At 44.5% G+C, this 18,069-nt stretch overlaps 1 protein-coding gene across 2 annotated transcripts in view; it reads left to right on the forward strand.

The window, feature by feature from the left end:
* SLC41A3 (solute carrier family 41 member 3) overlaps positions 1-18,069 on the forward strand; it is a 204,432-nt gene that overhangs the window by 19,385 nt on the left and 166,978 nt on the right. The window contains exon 1 of one of the 2 annotated variants that reach the window (XM_086939267.1): positions 14,889-15,102. The exons of the other annotated variant lie outside the window; for it this stretch is intronic. The gene's annotated coding sequence lies outside the window, so the exon portion shown is untranslated. Of the gene's footprint in view, positions 1-14,888; positions 15,103-18,069 lie in introns of those variants that run through there. 2 annotated transcript variants of the gene reach the window in all.

Consider the following 18,069-nt stretch of genomic DNA (forward strand, 5'->3'; position numbering starts at 1 on the left):
CAACATTCTGCAAACCATGATTTAAGGTACTAACTGGGTCCCTGTAGCTGCCTGCACTCCATTGGCCTAAACTTGTGACTTTGTCCTTATGTGGCACACCCAGATAACCACAGTTGGCGCTATTTTAAGTAAAAAACTGAAAATTGCACATCTCCTGTTCTACTAATTGGATTTCTGTCATTTAGTGGTGGTTTTTAATCAAAGAAGGTACTAATTTTCTCCAATTGGTGCGGGTTCCTTTTTGTGTGGTATTTTGAGTGTATTACTGTTTGATTTGTTCCACAAATACTTTACACATTGCCTTTAAGTTAAGACTTGCTGCTCTGTCTCAAGCTACCAGAGAGCTGAGAACTGGCTAATACAGGGTTGGCTTTCGCCTGCCCCTCACAAGGATTGTGATTGTTGCTTGACCAGGGTTCACAACCCAGTCACCCAACAACCTGAGTTCTTACAGTCAGGCTACAGGGACCAATACTGACCATCAGGCAACCAAGTACCAGTCCACTGTAGTCTACCTTAGGTATCAGCCAGGTAATGGGAACATTCACCATTTGGGTGCCAAAATTCAGTCTGTTTTGGAGTAGCACCACCAAAACACAACTGCCTTTTTTTAAGAAACTAACTATAGGACTGTAGCTGCCCACAGGTTTGACATCCAAGAAGCTGCGCATGACGGTGATTTGTACTGATAAGTGTTGAAAAGCTGCTGATGTCCTGAAAAGAGCACTTTGGAATGCCCCTGTACTGAAGGCCCTGGACTAGTAAACTGTTCATAGTACAGATGGATATCTCAAGTCATGAGATGGAGCAGGACTAGCTCAAGCTGTTCACAATGAGGGAGAGGCTGATATATTCTGGAAAATTATCAACTTGCTACCTGCTACTAAAAAGTAAACTGCTAACTTCTTGCTCCGTTTTAGAGTCTATAGAGGTCAGTGTCAATGTCAGTGGGTTTCTAGTTGCTGTCAACTGTTTCAAAGACAGGAAAGTTCTGGCTCCCTTCTAGTTTCTTGTACTCTAATTTAACAGTGATGATCTTGCCTATTGGCAGGTTCGGTGACCTTCTGTTATAATGAAAGAAGGTTCCTGGCACAGATCATTTAAATTGTTAAATGATCAGATCCTACTTTAGATTAATGGCCAACTATATCGGAGTTTCTAAATCAGCAACTATTGTATGACTAGATGCAATCTGTAATAGATTTATTCACTTGAATGTTTTGTCATGAACTATTTAATGTAACATTACTGTGACTGATATCTTACCTCATACAGTAAATACTAAGTACACCACGCAATACACAATAAATTGAATACTCATCTGATAACGGGTAGATTGTGTGGTAATGAAACAGCTGTTTCATAGTTTTTTTGTTTTGTAATTGACTTCACATCAACACAGATGGCTGAAAAAACAGGACTGAAAGACGCATTCATAGTTAGAGGTGGGCCAGCCACTAAAAGCTCTGGCTCAAGTTCTTCTTTTGTTTGATAGGCTATAATGTTGGTCTAACTACAAGACTCTACAAAAGACTCTTATAGGGGACAACTGACTTTGCTGTTAATTCACTAATGGTGCAATTGCCAGATTGGGGAGGCTGAACTCAACCTTCAGATTTGAAAACAACAATTTTAAATAAACAAGTCCCAATGTAGTGATAAAATCGGATGTGCTGAGATGAAACGCAATCCTGGTGTGACTTGAGGCCGAGCGATACATAAATATAAAATAAACACCACAGGATAATTGATTAATCCTGTGACAAGGAAGGTGATGAAGTACTCCTGTTGTGCTTGAATAAACTTTCCAAGAAAACATTGAATGATCGGCCAATATACCATATGAGTTCATAAGGAACCACGCCAGGTTTTGCCAACACTGTGTGAAGAGCCTGTGATTATATCTCAATACAAAAGGGAAATAAGAAGATTGAGAACCTGACTACTGCTTTCCTGGAAAAAATGCAGGGATGATAAAAGAGCCTCTTGAAAGATATAAATAAGGTTGCTAAGCAGATTGCTGCTTCTCTAGATCCTACGCAGGGTCGAAATAGAGCCCTTTTTATTAGAGTATTGTGTTTTTAATTGTCCTGAGGAAGGTGGTGCATAACAATCCATCGAAACGCGTCGACACACGAAAATCCCTTTTTGGGTTTCGTATTGGACAAATTTACATAATTGTATTTTTTTTTAATGTTTTTGATGTTTTTTTTATTTTCTGATGTGATACTTAAAGGTATATTGCAACTTGTGATATTTCAATGTGGGATTGTGCACAATAGATGAACTCCATATTGATTGTTATCTTTCTATGAAAATGCTTTTTATGAAAAAAATTATTTTAATAAAGAGTGTAAACGCAATTGACATTGTCAGTTTAAATCTTTTTATTACATAGTGCCTTTGTGGTTCTACTTTTGACTGGGCGGGCAGTAGAAAAAAAAGTCCATTACTGTGAATGTGATGATCTTATGAATATTCAGCAAAAGAGATTGTGATGGGGATAGTTCATCTGATAATCCGAGCATTGTAGGCACTAAACCCGGGAAACAATTTTTGTTTACTGAGATGAAACGCATCCATGTGTTAAAGAAACACATTTTTAATTCAGAAGAATGTTTTACCATCAACATAGATGCCACAAACCTGATTAAGATGGCTTTTTGAAGCACAACATGGCCTTAATTTGCCTGTCTCCCGCCTGAAATTGCCTCTGCTTCAATTGAAGTCAATGTGAGAAATATATTGTCTTGATTAGGTTTTTTTAAATCTTCCACTTTCGTTTGAAATGTTGTCATGGATCCATCATTTATGTGGCAACAAATTAAATGGAGCAGCCAATAGCCAAACCACAATACTGGCTCGCCAAGCACCATTCATGGCACTCAACATGTTGACAGATATGCTTTATCAGTTCAGCCATCTCTACTCCCTACATGGACCATTTTGGGAAGATGCGAATATTAGAAGATAGTTTCGGTGGGAAATAATTTCTCCATCAACTTCTACAGCAGTGTACGGCGATTTTTAAAATAAACAAGCATTTACAATGCAATAGGTCTCGCAGCATGAAAGTTTGAGTTATTGGCATTGTAAATGACAATGCTTTGCATAATTTTTTTTTTTGATTTGCAATTGGTATCTAAACATTGTTTGTGAATGGTTAGCTGTTGCTTATGCTAAGCAAAGTTGGCAGTAATATAGAGTGCTAGTCTTGCTTGTTACAAGCATGCTGATTTAAAGCGCTCTGATACCTGCACTGACGGCAGGTGGTGTGTGTTCATGGTGGAAGCGTGCACTGATGGCTGGTGGTGTGTGTGTGCCTGGTGGAAGCATGCACTGATGGCTCGTGTTGTATGTGCCTGGTGAAAGCGTGCACTGATGGCTGGTGGTGTGTGCCTGTTGAAAGCGTGCACTGACGGCTGGTGGTGGTGTGTGTGCCTGGTGAAAGCGTGCACTGACAGTTGGTGGTGTGTGTGTGCCTGGTGAAAGCGTGCACTGATGGCTGGTGGTGTGTGTGTGCCTGGTGAAAGCGTGCACTGATGGCTGGTGGTGTGTGTGCTCTGTGAAAGCGTGCACTGTCAGCTGGTGGTGTTTGTGCCCAGTGAAAGCGTGCACTGACGGCTGGTGGTGTTTGTGCCTGGTGAAAGCATGCACTGACGACTGATGGTGTCTGTGCCTGGTGAAAGCATGCTCTAACGGCTGGTGGTGTGTGTGCCTGGTGAAAGCGTGCACTGATGGCTGGTGGTGTTTGTGCTCTGTGAAAGCGTGCACTCTCGGCTGGTGGTGTTTGTGCCCGGTGAAAGCAGGCACTGACGGCCAGTGGTGTGTTTGCCTGGTGAAAGCGTGCACGGACGGCTGGTGGTGTGTGTGCCTGGTGGCAAAGCATGCACTACTAGCTGGTGATGTGTGTGTCTGTAACCGTGCACTGACGGCTGGTGGTATGTGTGCCTGGAAGCGTGCACTGAAGGCTGGTGGTGTGTGCGCGCCTGGTGAAAACGTGACAGCATTGTTCACAAAACATCCACAAAGTGAATCACTTAACCCATGTTTTTTTGACAAGTGTAATTTTGGAGAGCCTTTGACGCAACATCGTTGTTCTTCAACATTCAATTGCTTAGTAGCTCTGCACATAACGCCACATCTTTCACAGGGACCGATTGGAGCAGGAAAAAACAGGCCAGGGTATAAAAATTAAATTGCTCCCAATACCTAATCTAATAGCACAATGAAAGCGTCCCACGTGAAAACCTGAACATAAGGCAGTTTTGAACTTGTAAACACACGTTGTGCGAGTGCTGGCAGTGTACTCCTGCCACTCCACTTAGCTGCCAGTGACTGCCAGAAGGGGTCAACAGTCATTGTCTAGCCTTTTGTTTATGATGTACATATTGGCTACACCTATGGAACAGGGTGCTTACTGTCGGTCCTATTTCCCCCCTGTGCCTGTCACCTTCCATACAATGGCAGATGCTGCTTCCAGGACATTCTTAATGTATGCAGGATGGGATTTAAATGTCTGTCCACGTAATGTTATGTATAACTGGAGGTGCTTTTTGACTAAATGCCAATAAAGAAATGTAAAAAAAAAACGTGCTTTGTACTTCACAAGGCATGGGAGACGGCATCGTGCAGGCAATGTTTGTTGCAAGATTCGGAGAATTAGCAGTGAAACCTGCCCCACTAGACCATAAAACAAGCCCACAAACAGAGAAAACAAGAGTGTCATTGCTGTTATCCCAAGTACATTTTTAACTCTAGAAAATCCACATAATCATGGCATTAAAGATTGGTTCATGAAAAGATAAAGACTTTCAAATGAACTTTAAATTGTACGTGCAGTGCATTTTGAATGCATTATTTCTTTTTTAATAAATGCAGAATTTAAAAGGTGTCAACATTTTAAATATGTATTTAAATATTACCAGAAGTATTTAGGAATTCACACGCTCCAACTATTCCAAATTTCACAGATCAGAGTACAGTAACTTATGGTCTTTGGTAATGCCTGGTCGCAACAGGTGTCCCATTTCTTTGATTTAAGGGCAAAGAAAGCAGCCTTAGTACTGCAGGTAGGTACACTGCCTCGACTCAACCCTAGGCTCGGGCTCTGGCCGGACAACAGTATTTCCTTTTCATCATGGCAGGTTTTATTTGGCGATATCAGAGCATGAATGGAGGCATGAATTAGCAAACTCACTATTTCTATACAAGAGTCCTGTGACTGCTCGCTTTGAGGACCTCTCCAGAGTCCCTTCTGTGCAGTCTACTGTGCTGTCTGTGCACAGCCAGGGATAGTAGGAGCCTCTGGGAGACACCTCGACCATTGTAAAGAAAGACTACCAGGGCAGCAAACCATACTTTACTTGCACTGCACAGTACTGTCTGTGCCCGTGCTGTATAACAACACACACTGCCCAAGCTCAACTGCATCCTAATGCACATTGGCGCAGAGTATTCAACATAGTGCCTTGGCGTCTTTGCCAAAAGGAAATGCAGCCATGTGACATTTACACTTTTGAAGGACTGGATCAGGATGGCCTCCCGTAGCACTAGTAAAATTAGCATTGGTCTAAAATAAAATAAGAACCTTCGCTGGCAAATAACAGCCCAAGTTAAGTAGTGGTGCTGTTGTCATCTGGGCAGAGGTTAAGCACCGGAACGTTACTCAGTTGAAGTTTAAAAACATACACTTTTAAAGAATAAACTTTACAAAATCTTATGAATTAAGCTGAAGCACTTCAGTGTGTTAAAGAAATACAGAGTTTTCAATTCTAAAGATACTTTTCATATTCTAACCTGATCATAACTGCCAAGGTTTGAAATTGCTATGTGTGACATATTCATTAATTCAGTGTAATTATGAGAGACATTTCAACGACTAGCAGTGACACTCGTGAGCAAAATGAAAGCAAGGAAGAGGAGTTTACCTAGTCATCTGAATAAATGCCACAAATAACCAAGTTTTAACCATATGCAATCCCATGGAGAAGCGCATTAACCTGAGATGTGATGTTCAAGCTGGAGCAGCCTACTATTAACAATACAGGACCTGGCCACGATGTATGTAAGTGGTGCGCCTGTAATGTGCTCCAACACCTTCGGATCGAGGTTGGGCTGTATTGTAAAAACTATAGAAATATGCAATAAAAGGTAAAAACAAAGACTTACCTTACATGCAGTGCAAGATCCTCAACAGGAAGCCTCGTAGCAGCTGAACTCTTCAACAGAGAGATCTCCCAGAACTGTTCTATTGAGCTGCGCGGGCCTGCGTGTGTGGAGGTGTCACTGCAGAAGCACTTCAGGTCAAAATGCCAGCTCAAAAATGAACGGGCCCCAGAGATAATAGGTTTGCAACCCGTTAACCCCTTCCATTCAAGATCCTTAACAGGAAGCCTGGTAGCATGCCTATTTAAAACAAGGATTGCCCAGCACGGGTTTAGCCGAAGCGAAAGCGCACACACACGCAGTCCTTACGCACTGCGCATGCATGCTGCCAACTTTGCCTGGGGCATGGAGCGTGCGGCAGTGTCAGGGGATCCCGTGAGCTGAGGGAGCCGTGCGTTTTCGGAGCCTGTAGCAGTGTCCGGGGCTCCCGTGAGCTGAGGGAGCCCCGCATTTTCGGAGCCTGTACCAGAAAGAGCCCGGTGAGTGGTGGGGTGCATGTCTGTGTGTGTGTGTGCGCGTGTGTCTGCATATGTCTGCGTGTGTGCACGTGCGTGTGTGTGCCTGTGTGTACTTGTCTGTTTGTGTGTGCGCGTCCATATCCATTGTGTGTGTGTGTGTGTGTGAACCGCCTGCCGGAATCGGAGCGCGTGTTCACGCGCGCGACCTGATCCGATTCCGGCAGGCTGCGTGCCAGTCTCTTGTCCTCTCCTCTCCTCTTTAGTCCTTGAAAGCAGAAACGATCACTATAGACTAGCAGGGCTTTGCCCTGCAATCACAGGCACGAGACCTAAAATCTTGTTTAACCTTATGCAGGGCTTTAAGTGGGCGGGGTCTCTGAGCACCAGCAGTTTTTAGGTCTCGCGGAGAGACCTATTGGGGTGAAACCAGAAATTTAAACCAGGCGGATTGCGAGTGCAGATTTCCAACAGTTCACGTGAAATCACGTGACCACAAGCACGCACATTTTCCCACATCAAAGCCTCAGCCTCCCTCCCACAGGCTTCCCCAGCGCGCTTGCCATTTGCTTCCTAACCAGTCTGCCTCGCATAATTGCATCAGACCCGACACTTCAAAGGAATGCGCCCCTCGCAATGCCAAGAGCATTTCCCAGCCGGCCGACTTACTGCTTCCTTCCTTTCCATTTCTTTTCACAGTTCCTTTCATTCGCCCATCTCTCACTTTTTAATTAGTGCTCTGTTTTCTTCATTATTTTTCTTTATTTTAATATTTCCCTTTAAATTACCTTTCTTCTCTCCGATCCTCATTGTAACCTCTACTCGCTCTGTGTGCCGTCCCTTTCGCAGGCATCTCTCACTTTTTAATTAGTGCTCTGTTTTCTTCATTATTTTTCTTTATTTTAATATTTCCCTTTAAATTACCTTTCTTCTCTCCGATCCTCATTGTAACCTCTACTCGCTCTGTGTGCCGCCCTTTCACAGGCATCCCACCCCCTCCCTCTCCAGCGCCTTCCTTCTCTCTGCCCACGCATCACTCTCTCACGTTCCATTATTCTCCATCTGCCTCAGTCTGCCCAGTCTTCCTCATCCTCCCTATGACAGTCCTTCTCTTACTTCCTTCTCTCACTTCAGGGCCTACTTCTTCTTTCCCTGTACTCCACAGTTTCCTTCTCTCAATGCGTAATTCTTTTTCTTCCTTCTTTTTTCCCTTTAAATTACCTTTCTTCTCTCCGGTCCTCATTGTAACCTCTATTCGCTCAGTGTGTCGTCCCTTTCTCCTATCTTTTTCTCTCACTTTTTCTCATCTACCCAGTTTTCTTTCTTTCCATCTTATGTCCTGCCCTCCCATATCACACACCCCGTCCTTCCTCAGCATCTTTCTTTCACTATTTAATTCATTCACTTTTTCCTCTCTTTTTAAAGTCTTCAGACCCATCTTCCTATTCGATGTTCCTTTCTTTGCAATTTCCTTCTATCGCTGCAAATCACAGAACTCACTACTCAGGGGGAGCACCGACTCTGAAACAACGCACAAGGAACAGTCGCACGGGCAATTGTTTAACTCACAATCACCACAAGAAGCCTTCCATCCGATTCTAAAAAACACGAAAGACCCAAAACTGTAGCAAATGCGGACATACGGAATTTGTGTACTAAACTCACCAACAAACATTGACATGCGTATAAAACAATACAAGAAAACACTGAAGGAATAACCCCTTCCATGCTGGGCCGATTTTCCTCGTGTGCTAGGCTTTTAAAGAATCAATGGCTTTATGACGGCCCCCAGCCGTCATCAGCACACGAGCACTGTAATGCATGACGGATGGGGGCCGTCATCAGCATGGAAGGGGTTAAAGAAGAAAGTTAATCCACCCGAAAACTAACTGACAATCGGAAACATAACTAAACGTGCGACACCGGTTATAGCAGTGTATATTGAACTAAATGCAGAAAAACAGCCTACACTTTAAGTGTAATAATACTAAGAAAACAGAGACTAATTTATTTTATATGTGCACATAAACCGAGCTGCTCATTTTATCGACCGCAGAAACATGAGAGGCTGCGTCGGCCCTAAGGGTCTCCAGCGTGTTAACTGCATATCACAGGTAGATCGGTCGTCAGCGCTTTAACACTCTGAGCTAGCTTTATTAACCCCTTCAGCGCTGCGCGAATTCCGCTGCGGTGCTGAAGGTTCTAAAGAACCTATGGAACCATGACGGAACGGTTCAGTCATAAGCACAGGCCAACCAACGCTCATGACGGAACCGTTCCGTCATGAGCATGGAAGGGGTTAATCCAGATATCAGCAAATACACAAATTGCACATTCATGAACTGTACATATATTGTGGCAGTAACCCCACATAATTTCTTGGCCTTTCAACATGTATAATTTACGTGTTATCTGGGGTCATTTGAGCACGAACACTAGTACAGATGGGAGGAAATAAATAAATAACAAAAGCCCTCTGCTTGCATGCTACTTTTGCGGCTCCTTTGATGTGCGTCCATTTGCCACCAGCCACTTTGTGTGCGCGCGCCGCCTCTGCTGCCAGGCTTCAGCACACCAGGCTGCACACCCCCAGTCACTTCATCCGCGCCAACTTCACACGCGCTATGCAGGTCATAAACAGGACCATCTGCTCCACTCCCAGCACTGCATGACCATCTTCAAAGCAAGCTTGTAACACGAGCTGCCCTCAGACGTTCCAAGACACACACTTTTCAAGCTTCTGAGGTTGTTAACATGAGTCCCGTTGCATTGACACACACTGCCCTCACACACACAAGTAAGTGTCACACCCAAAATGCTCTCAGACACACAGGCTGCTCACACACACAGGCACTGCCTCTGATTTAGTTGCACTTAGACCCATTGGTAATTTCGAGCCGCCATTACCATCACATACTCTAAAACGTATCTCTCAGTTTAAAATTGCCAAAGATACCCTTAAAACTGCTACCCTACCTACGACTTCTTCACATACGGATCATATTATCTCTAAAAAACTTTTGTCTAAATTTCGATGTATCTACCTTAATACACAGTCAATGATTAAACATCAGTTAGATATCTTTCTTCTATTGACATGTGAAAAACCTGATATCCTTTTTTTAACAGAAACTTGGCTCACTCTTGATTCACTACCGGACATTCTTGCATCTCTCCTCTCTATTATATTCTTTCAGCCAATCGCCCACCTGGGAAATCAGGGGGGGGGGGGAGTAGCTGCTATTATTCTCAAAACTCATCAATTCCGAGAACTCTCACCTCTGCTGCTTCCAAATACAGAAAACATTGTCATTAAATTAGACACTGATAGTGGGGCGTTAGTACTAATTTTACTATATCGCTTTCCTCAGTGCATGGCTACGTTCCCTTCTTTGTTAGTAGAACAACTGGCTTCCTGTGTCATCAACTATTCCACACTTATTTTATTTGGTGACTTGAATTACTGGTTTGACAACGTGGCCTCAGATCCTCAAGCAGCAGAACTGAAAGATCTATTATTGGACATTAATTTGAAACAACATATACATCTTCCTACTCATCGGGAGGGTCACAGCCTTGACCAAATTTGGTCACATAATTTGTCCCTATATTCGCCCTCTAAATATCCTTGTAGCTGGTCAGTCCACTTTTTTATACATTTCTCATTTATAATTAATGAAACTGTTAAACCTAGATTACAGACAGGCAGAGACATCCGGAAATGGAAATCCTTAGATCTATTGGCATTCTTGAATACTCTGGCCACTACCCTCCCCTCTCAATGGGGGGATATAGAATCTAGTGAAAAGATATTCTCACAAAGGCTGTATCAAGCTGCAGATTATCATGCTCCTCTGGTAAACTTCCCTAGATCACGAGGGAGGGAAGCCCACAAATGGTTTACTCCAGAAATGAAGAAATTAAAACTTGAGATAAGACAGAAAGGAAATGGAGAGACAAATATTTACCACAGGACAAAGAGATTTATTGTTCTGCTAGAAAAATATATCAAAAAACTCTCTTACAATACAAAACCAATTACTTTTCATCGAAAATTATGAATTCCCTGAATAAATCAAGAGATATTTGATATAGTAAACAATCTTTGCAACGATGATAGGACAGCTCCCCCAATAATTCCTACTCAAAAACTATGCAACTCACTGAATGATTTTTTCAGGGACAAAATTATTACTATAAAACAGAATATATCTAGCCTTCCCATGCCAACTCCAATAGATGATATATTCTATAATCCGTTTACACTAGACTCCTTTTCTCCCATCGAGTTTAAAACTCTGTCTGATCTCCTTACCTGTGTCAAATCTGGATCCCCTGATGATATTTGCCCGCCTTATATTTTTAAAGAAATAGGACTTGCCATCCCTCAAAGTATCCTTCCTTTATTGAATAATTCACTTGCACAAGGCAAGGTACCTAGTGGGTTTAAGCATGCTTTGCTGATTCCTTTAACCAAGAAATCTGGTATTGACCCACATGATCTTACGAATTATAGGCCAATTTCCCTTTTACCTTATCTGTCAAAAATAGTAGAGGCCCATGTGTCTAATTGTCTTTCAAATTTTATTGAATCTACTGAATACCTGGAACCGAATCAGGCAGGTTTCCGCCCAGGCCACTCGACTAAGACAGTGATACTGGCGGTCCAGAATACCCTGAGATCTAACGCAGACAGAGACGCTCATCAGGCATTGGTGCTCCTGGATTTGTCGGCCGCGTTCGACACTGTTGATTTTTCCATTCTTGTCAGCCGTGTCGAGCAGGCCGGCCTCAGGGGCCATGCCTTGAGTTGGTTAAAATCTTTTATTTCTGAACGCTCTCAGTCCTTTAGATTGGGGACGTTCACAGCCCCAAAAACTGTCTCTACTTGTGGAGTACCGCAAGGATCGTCTTTGTCCCCGTTACTTTTTAATTTATACTTACGTTCCCTATTGTATTCTTTGAAAAGTCACAAAGTTACAATTTTTAATTATGCGGACGATTTGCAACTTATTTTTTCCCTGGATTCCTCTTATGCAGTGGCTGAATTTCAAAAAACTATGTCCCATATCCAGAGATGGATGACTCTGAACCATCTCAAGCTTAACCCGGGCAAGACAGAACTTATCTTGCCCGGGAAAAGTGAAATCAGCTGGGGACCCCACTTCTGGCCATCCGATATGGGAACTCCTCCTCCTAAATCCCATACTGTGAAGAGCCTGGTAGTGACTGTTAGTGAGGATTGATCATTAAAAAACCATATAGGGATGGTAGTGTCATCCAGTTTTTTCCAATTGAGGAAAATAAAAAAAATCGCCCATTTTTTTAACTCACACAGCCCTGATCCAGGTAATCATCGCTTTGGTGTTATCTCGGCTTGATTTTTCTAACAGCCTCTATCTTGGTCTCCCAGTAGGCCAGCTTAGGAGATTACAGTACGTCCAGAACCAGGCAGCCAGGCTTACAAGTAAACAACCTAAATGGCAATCCATTAGGCCAGAAATAGAAAATCTGCACTGGCTACCGGTAGCCCAAAGAGTTGCATTTAAAGCCGGCTGCATTATTTTTAAAGCTCTGCAGGGTAAGGTCCCCAAATTCATAAAGAATCTGGTATGCAAATATACCCCCTTACGTAATCTCCGTTCAGCCCATCAAGAACTACTAAGGGTCCCTCCATTCAAGAAAAAACGTCAGGGAGGCAGCGCTTTCCACTATCTTGCCGCCTCCCTATGGAATGCCCTCCCATTGTCTCTAAGAAAGTGTGATACTCTTCTTACTTTCAGACAAATTTTTAAAACATGGCTCTTTAGACAGGCCTATTCATAAATAGGGGTGAAATGTACCTTTGCACAAAGTATTTTCAGATGTTATGCTGTGTTTTCACAAACCTCGATAGCGTCATGAAGCCTACGGGCGTACGTGCGCTCAATAAATAATAATTAACAAAACATAACAGTTCATACACAATGCTCTCAGACACACAGGCTGCTCACACACACAGGCACTGTTCACACACACACAGACGCAGCTCACACACAGGGGGCATTTCACACACACACACACCGGCACTTCACACACACACCGGCACCTCACACACACACACCGGCACCTCACACACACACACTGGCACCTCACACACAGACCGGCACTGCGCACACACTCACACACACCGGCACTGCGCGCACACACACAACCAAGGGTGCCAGGGAAAACGTATAAATAGGGATGGCTTTAAAAGAAATTTGCACTTGGCCTTTCTGCCCTCTGCATCACTACATCATCACTCAGCGCTACCCCAGCATCACTCAGCACCACCACATTATCACTCAGCACCACCACATTATCACTCAGCACCACCACATTATCACTCAGCACCACCACATTATCACTCAGCACCACCACATCATCACTCAGCACCACCACATCATAACTCAGCACCACCACATCATCACTCAGCGCTACCCCAGCATCACTCAGCACCACCACAGCACTCAGCACCACCACAGCACAACTCCGCACCACCCCAGCATCACTCAGCACCACCCCAGCATCACTCAGCACCACCCCAGCATCACTCAGCACCACCCTAGCATCACTCAGCACCACATTATCACTCAGCACCACCACAACACCACTCAGCATCATTCAGCACCACCACAGCATCATTCAGCACCACCACAGCATCATTCAGCACCACCACAGCATCACTCAGCACCACCACAGCATCACTCAGCACCACCACAGCATCACTCAGCGCTACCCCAGCATCACTCAGCGCTACCCCAGCATCACTCAGCACCACCACAGCACTCAGCACCACCACAGCACAACTCCGCACCACCCCAGCATCACTCAGCACCACCCCAGCATCACTCAGCACCACCCTACCATCACTCAGCACCACATTATCACTCAGCACCACCACACCACTCAGCATCATTCAGCACCACCACAGCATCATTCAGCACCACCACAGCATCACTCAGCACCACCACAGCATCACTCAGCATCATTCAGCACCACCACAGCATCATTCAGCACCACCACAGCATCACTCAGCACCACCACAGCATCACTCAGCACCACCACAGCATCACTCAGCACCACCACAGCATCACTCAGGACCACCACAGCATCACTCAGCGCAACTTCAGGTTATAGGTGTCACATTTGCGTAAGTTATAACTATTGGCATTGTAAAGGACAAAGCTATTAATTTACCTATTTTCAAAACCAACACATAAATAAAAAAATTGTCATTTACAAGACCAATAGCTCAAACGTTCCTAATGCGAGGCCTATTGCATTGCAAATGCTTGTTTAAAGGGGGCCTCAAAACGGGTCTAACTCGGGCTCCGTTTTGTGCTCTGGCACAGGCGGTCCGTTTTTTTCTAGCGTTATAGAGGAAGGGAAACCCTTTAAGGAGTTATTTTCTCTCTGGATTTTCCTTCTCTTTTTAAAACTCAGGAGCAGCAACATTGTCGTGGTGTCACCAGGGCTTTAAGTGGAAGCCTTTTCAATAGAACATACAAGCCATAGTTGCTGCTTATTTATCTTATGCAACTAACAACCATTGACAAAGCCAATAGTCCTGACTTGTTGTAGGTATGATGTTACCTCATATCTGGATGCAATGACAAAAACAGCAAACTACAGTTGGCGGCACACTATGCAAGGCACAGATTTTTAGCGTGGGTGTTTTTAAGCCGCGCCCTTATTTACATTAGGCACGTCCCCCCCCATGTTCTTTCATCCCACCTTCTGTTCTCTGGCTCCACGAGTCAGTCGTTGAAAATCCAGTCAGTGTGGATTCTGAGACTTTTTGTATTCCTATTTTAATTAACTGGATAAACATGACCAGTCCCAATGCACAGCATAACCCGAGTGGATGAATACTCCTGCATCGACATGAGAAATTCGAGGTCGCCGAAATTTCCTGCCCGTGTGCTCTGGACCGAAGCCATTTCTGTTTTCAGTCACATCCACAGTCCACACCTTGCCGACAAGCTGCTTTTCCCCTGAGTGCGAAGCTAACCAGAAAGTGACTGCGTCATAGCATTCAATCTACCAGTAATTCGCGCACGTCCGGTAGGCAGCTACTAAAGGCAACCCCAGCGGCAGCGAGGCGAACCTGCCAGGCAGACAGGACTTCTCTATACGCCCCGCGCCAACCCAGACATCGGCTCCCCAATAACAAGGAGCTCCCCCAAAAAGACAACGGTAACAACGGTTCCACAGATAGTACAAGGCGGGGCCAAGAGTGAGGCAGACAGAATGTGCGCATGCGCCAACCGTTTCGGGTACGTGTTGGCGACGTGATTTCAGCACACCGTGGAGCTTTTGGAGTGACTACACCTAGGTCAGGCACCGAGGTTCACGCCACGCTGGCTTGTGATGGCGCCCCCCTTGGTGACGTATTGAAATAACACCATAAAGGCGGGAAAGGCGACGGGCTCGAAGAATGAGCCTCGTGGCTAAGGTAAGAGGCTTGACTGGGCTAGCATGAATTAACATCTGGGTCGCTCCTAAATACTTCAATTTTAACAGAGGAAAACAGTCTAAATGTTTTTGCAGCACCGGTGCTTGAAATGGAAAAAAATATTTGGGAACTCACAAATTGGGGGTTAATATGTGGAAGTGGGTGGAGTCACGCGTGACAGAGTCATGAAAAGTGAAGTCTGGCAGTCAATATACGCAATTATTTTGTTAAAAAAACACTCTGCTGCAAACAAATTGACACTAAGGAGAATGTGGCCATTAGCTGTTGTGGTTTACTTATGAAGTTACAAAGATCTAATGCTGCATTTTTAAATATCATAGGTGGCTAATGCACCTGCTGCAGAGGTCTTTGGCTCCCCAGCAATATTCAGGGACAGGCCAGTACTGGCCATAGCGGGCACCGGGCAATCCCCCGGGGCGCTGCACGGGTGGGGCTGGTTTGGGGCCCATGGGGGGCGTTTTTGTTACAGAGCTGCAAAATCGGCCGAAAAACGGCCCCGGCAAAGTGCTTTGGAAGGTACCAGTTTAATCACACGAAGGCTGGGCAGAGTGCATCTTCCAATCCTGCAGTATGCAGATGACATTGCAATCATGGACCATTTCTAGAGCAGGCCTACAGAGAGCCTTCATCACTCTCCATTGCTACAATCCGGTGAATAAACTAGCGGGAAAGACCAAAATTGTCATCTTCTGCAAATACCCACACAAGAAACAAGTATATTGGCAGCTAGGAGATCTACAAATAACAACTGCAAACTATAACTACATAGAGATTTGGTTTACTGAAGGGGCCAAACCGGCGGCCTACCGAAAGCATATTAGTAGCAAGGGTGCTGGATTCAACCACAGCTTGAAGCGCCTAAATCGTCACCTATACAGTCAAAAAACTGAACCAGTGTTTAATTTGAGCTGGTGGTTTCTTGTGCACGGCACCAGCATTTAATCTTCAACACCGGTGCTTATAGTGCGAACTCGACCCAAAGGTATTAGAGTGCTTTTCATGAGCACAAGATAAGGGCGCATTTATTTTTGGTAGGCACAGAGAGAATAAGTGATTTGCTCAAAATCACAGGATGTTGAGCCTATGTCTGGACTCAAGCCTAGTTTGCCAGCTCCAAAGTGGACAGCTCTGGCCCTTACACCACATCCTCTCTTCGCTTTTAGGGTTTCATGGTAAGTATTTGGTTCTGTTATAGGCTGGGCTAATAGGAGCAATGGGCTGGTGCACACTGCCTCCTGACGACAGTCCTGGCCGTTATTTCTTCACAAATTAACCACTGAGTGGAACCAATGCTGAAAGTCCTGAGACCAAAACTGATCCCAGCTTTAAACTACAGCCACTTATCCTTCCCCGGCGCACTGGATGTGCATCTCATGAACTCTCAAATGTCAGCATACAAAAAATTTGTCCTTGTTTCCCGGCAAGCCGGAAGAGCAAGGCTGAGACCGGAGCTGTGCCTTGGAGTCCAGACCTCATGTTCCAAGGGGATCTAGTAAAGTAGTATATTAGGACCCTGCAGGCCCCACACATCACACTTAAAGCTTAATTTAAAACAATCTTTGAGGAGGAGAGCTCCTCACGGCAATTACAGGTAGCAGAGGCAATCAATTGTTTGAAAATTAGGGCTGCCAACTTGCACAGTTGGAATATACAATTCCCAGCCCGGAATAAAGCAGGGAATGGGCAGTTTATGAAAACCAAATTTTTACAGCTCTGGACGCCTCGCACATCAAGTGGAAAGCACAACCATATTTCAAATACCCTCTCCAACCCCTGTCTCGCAATAAAATCTTCTAGATGAGGCTGCTAGCTCTTCCAATCCTTTCTGGGCACTCAGGGATGGGCAGCAATCGTGCAAGCTACGTAATTATCATCTTGAGTCTTGGCTGCATTTGCTGTGCTATTGCCCCCACTTTGTGAATGATCGACTTCACCTCATAATCCCACTCTGTCGGGCAACTCCAACCTACGCTGCAGGAAAGTATCAGATGTATGCTTCACCTACAATACTGCGCAAACCCTCTCACTGTTTGGGAAATTCACCAACATCTTCCAAGCTGCACTGCACACAGCCTAGCACTGCAAACACTGATTAAGGTAGGAGGAGAGACACTCCTGCGGAGGACCATCCAGGCACTCATTTGTATCTGATGTGATGCTTATCGTGATGTACCTCCTTTTAAGTCCCACAAACCTTAGTACTCTACCTGGACTGTCTAAATTGTACTTATGCAAGAAAAGAAAAACTTCTCAATTTACTGTTTCAATTTTACACAAAAAACACTTCCCGCTCTTAATCATTGTTTGTAACTCTTTTAAGTGGTTTTTAACTATTTACTAGCAATCTGTATTAATGGGAAATGGAGTCATCCTGTTTGCCCACATGTCATGATTTTTATTAATCAAACATGACTAAGCAAATCACTCACTCACTCATTGAAAGGGATATTTAAAGGCTCTGTTGCAATTCCACTTTTGTTAGCACTGGATGCCTTATATACACTGGGGTAGGCCTAGCCTTACTTTCAGCAATCCCTCACAGCCAATGCACATAGGAAAATCATTGTCATGAGGGCCCTCGCCCTACCGATTATTTCAGCCGTGCCTGGGCCAGGCAGGACGGGGCAATATCCTGAAGATTATGCAACTACTGCCGATAATCCTGGCTCCACCTGTTGGCCTGTTGCCCCAAATTCACCAGTGATCACTTTCGTCTCCTAGTTCCCTTATGCCAGGCCAAATGTATCAGATTATGCAAAAAAGCCTCGGACCTGTGTTTCTCCGCCAAGTCCCCAAAGACCCTAGCTAGGTTGGGGAAATCCACAGGCTCTATTCGATCCGCAGATTTTAACATCTCAACATGGTGATAATGGCCCAGCCACTGTGTGCTGTATGCACTTTCTCCATCCCCTCCCAGGGAACAGAGACGCTAACGTTGAATATCCC

Source organism: Lissotriton vulgaris, chromosome 9, assembly GCF_964263255.1.
Source record: "Lissotriton vulgaris chromosome 9, aLisVul1.2, whole genome shotgun sequence".
Lineage (NCBI taxonomy): Eukaryota > Metazoa > Chordata > Amphibia > Caudata > Salamandridae > Lissotriton > Lissotriton vulgaris.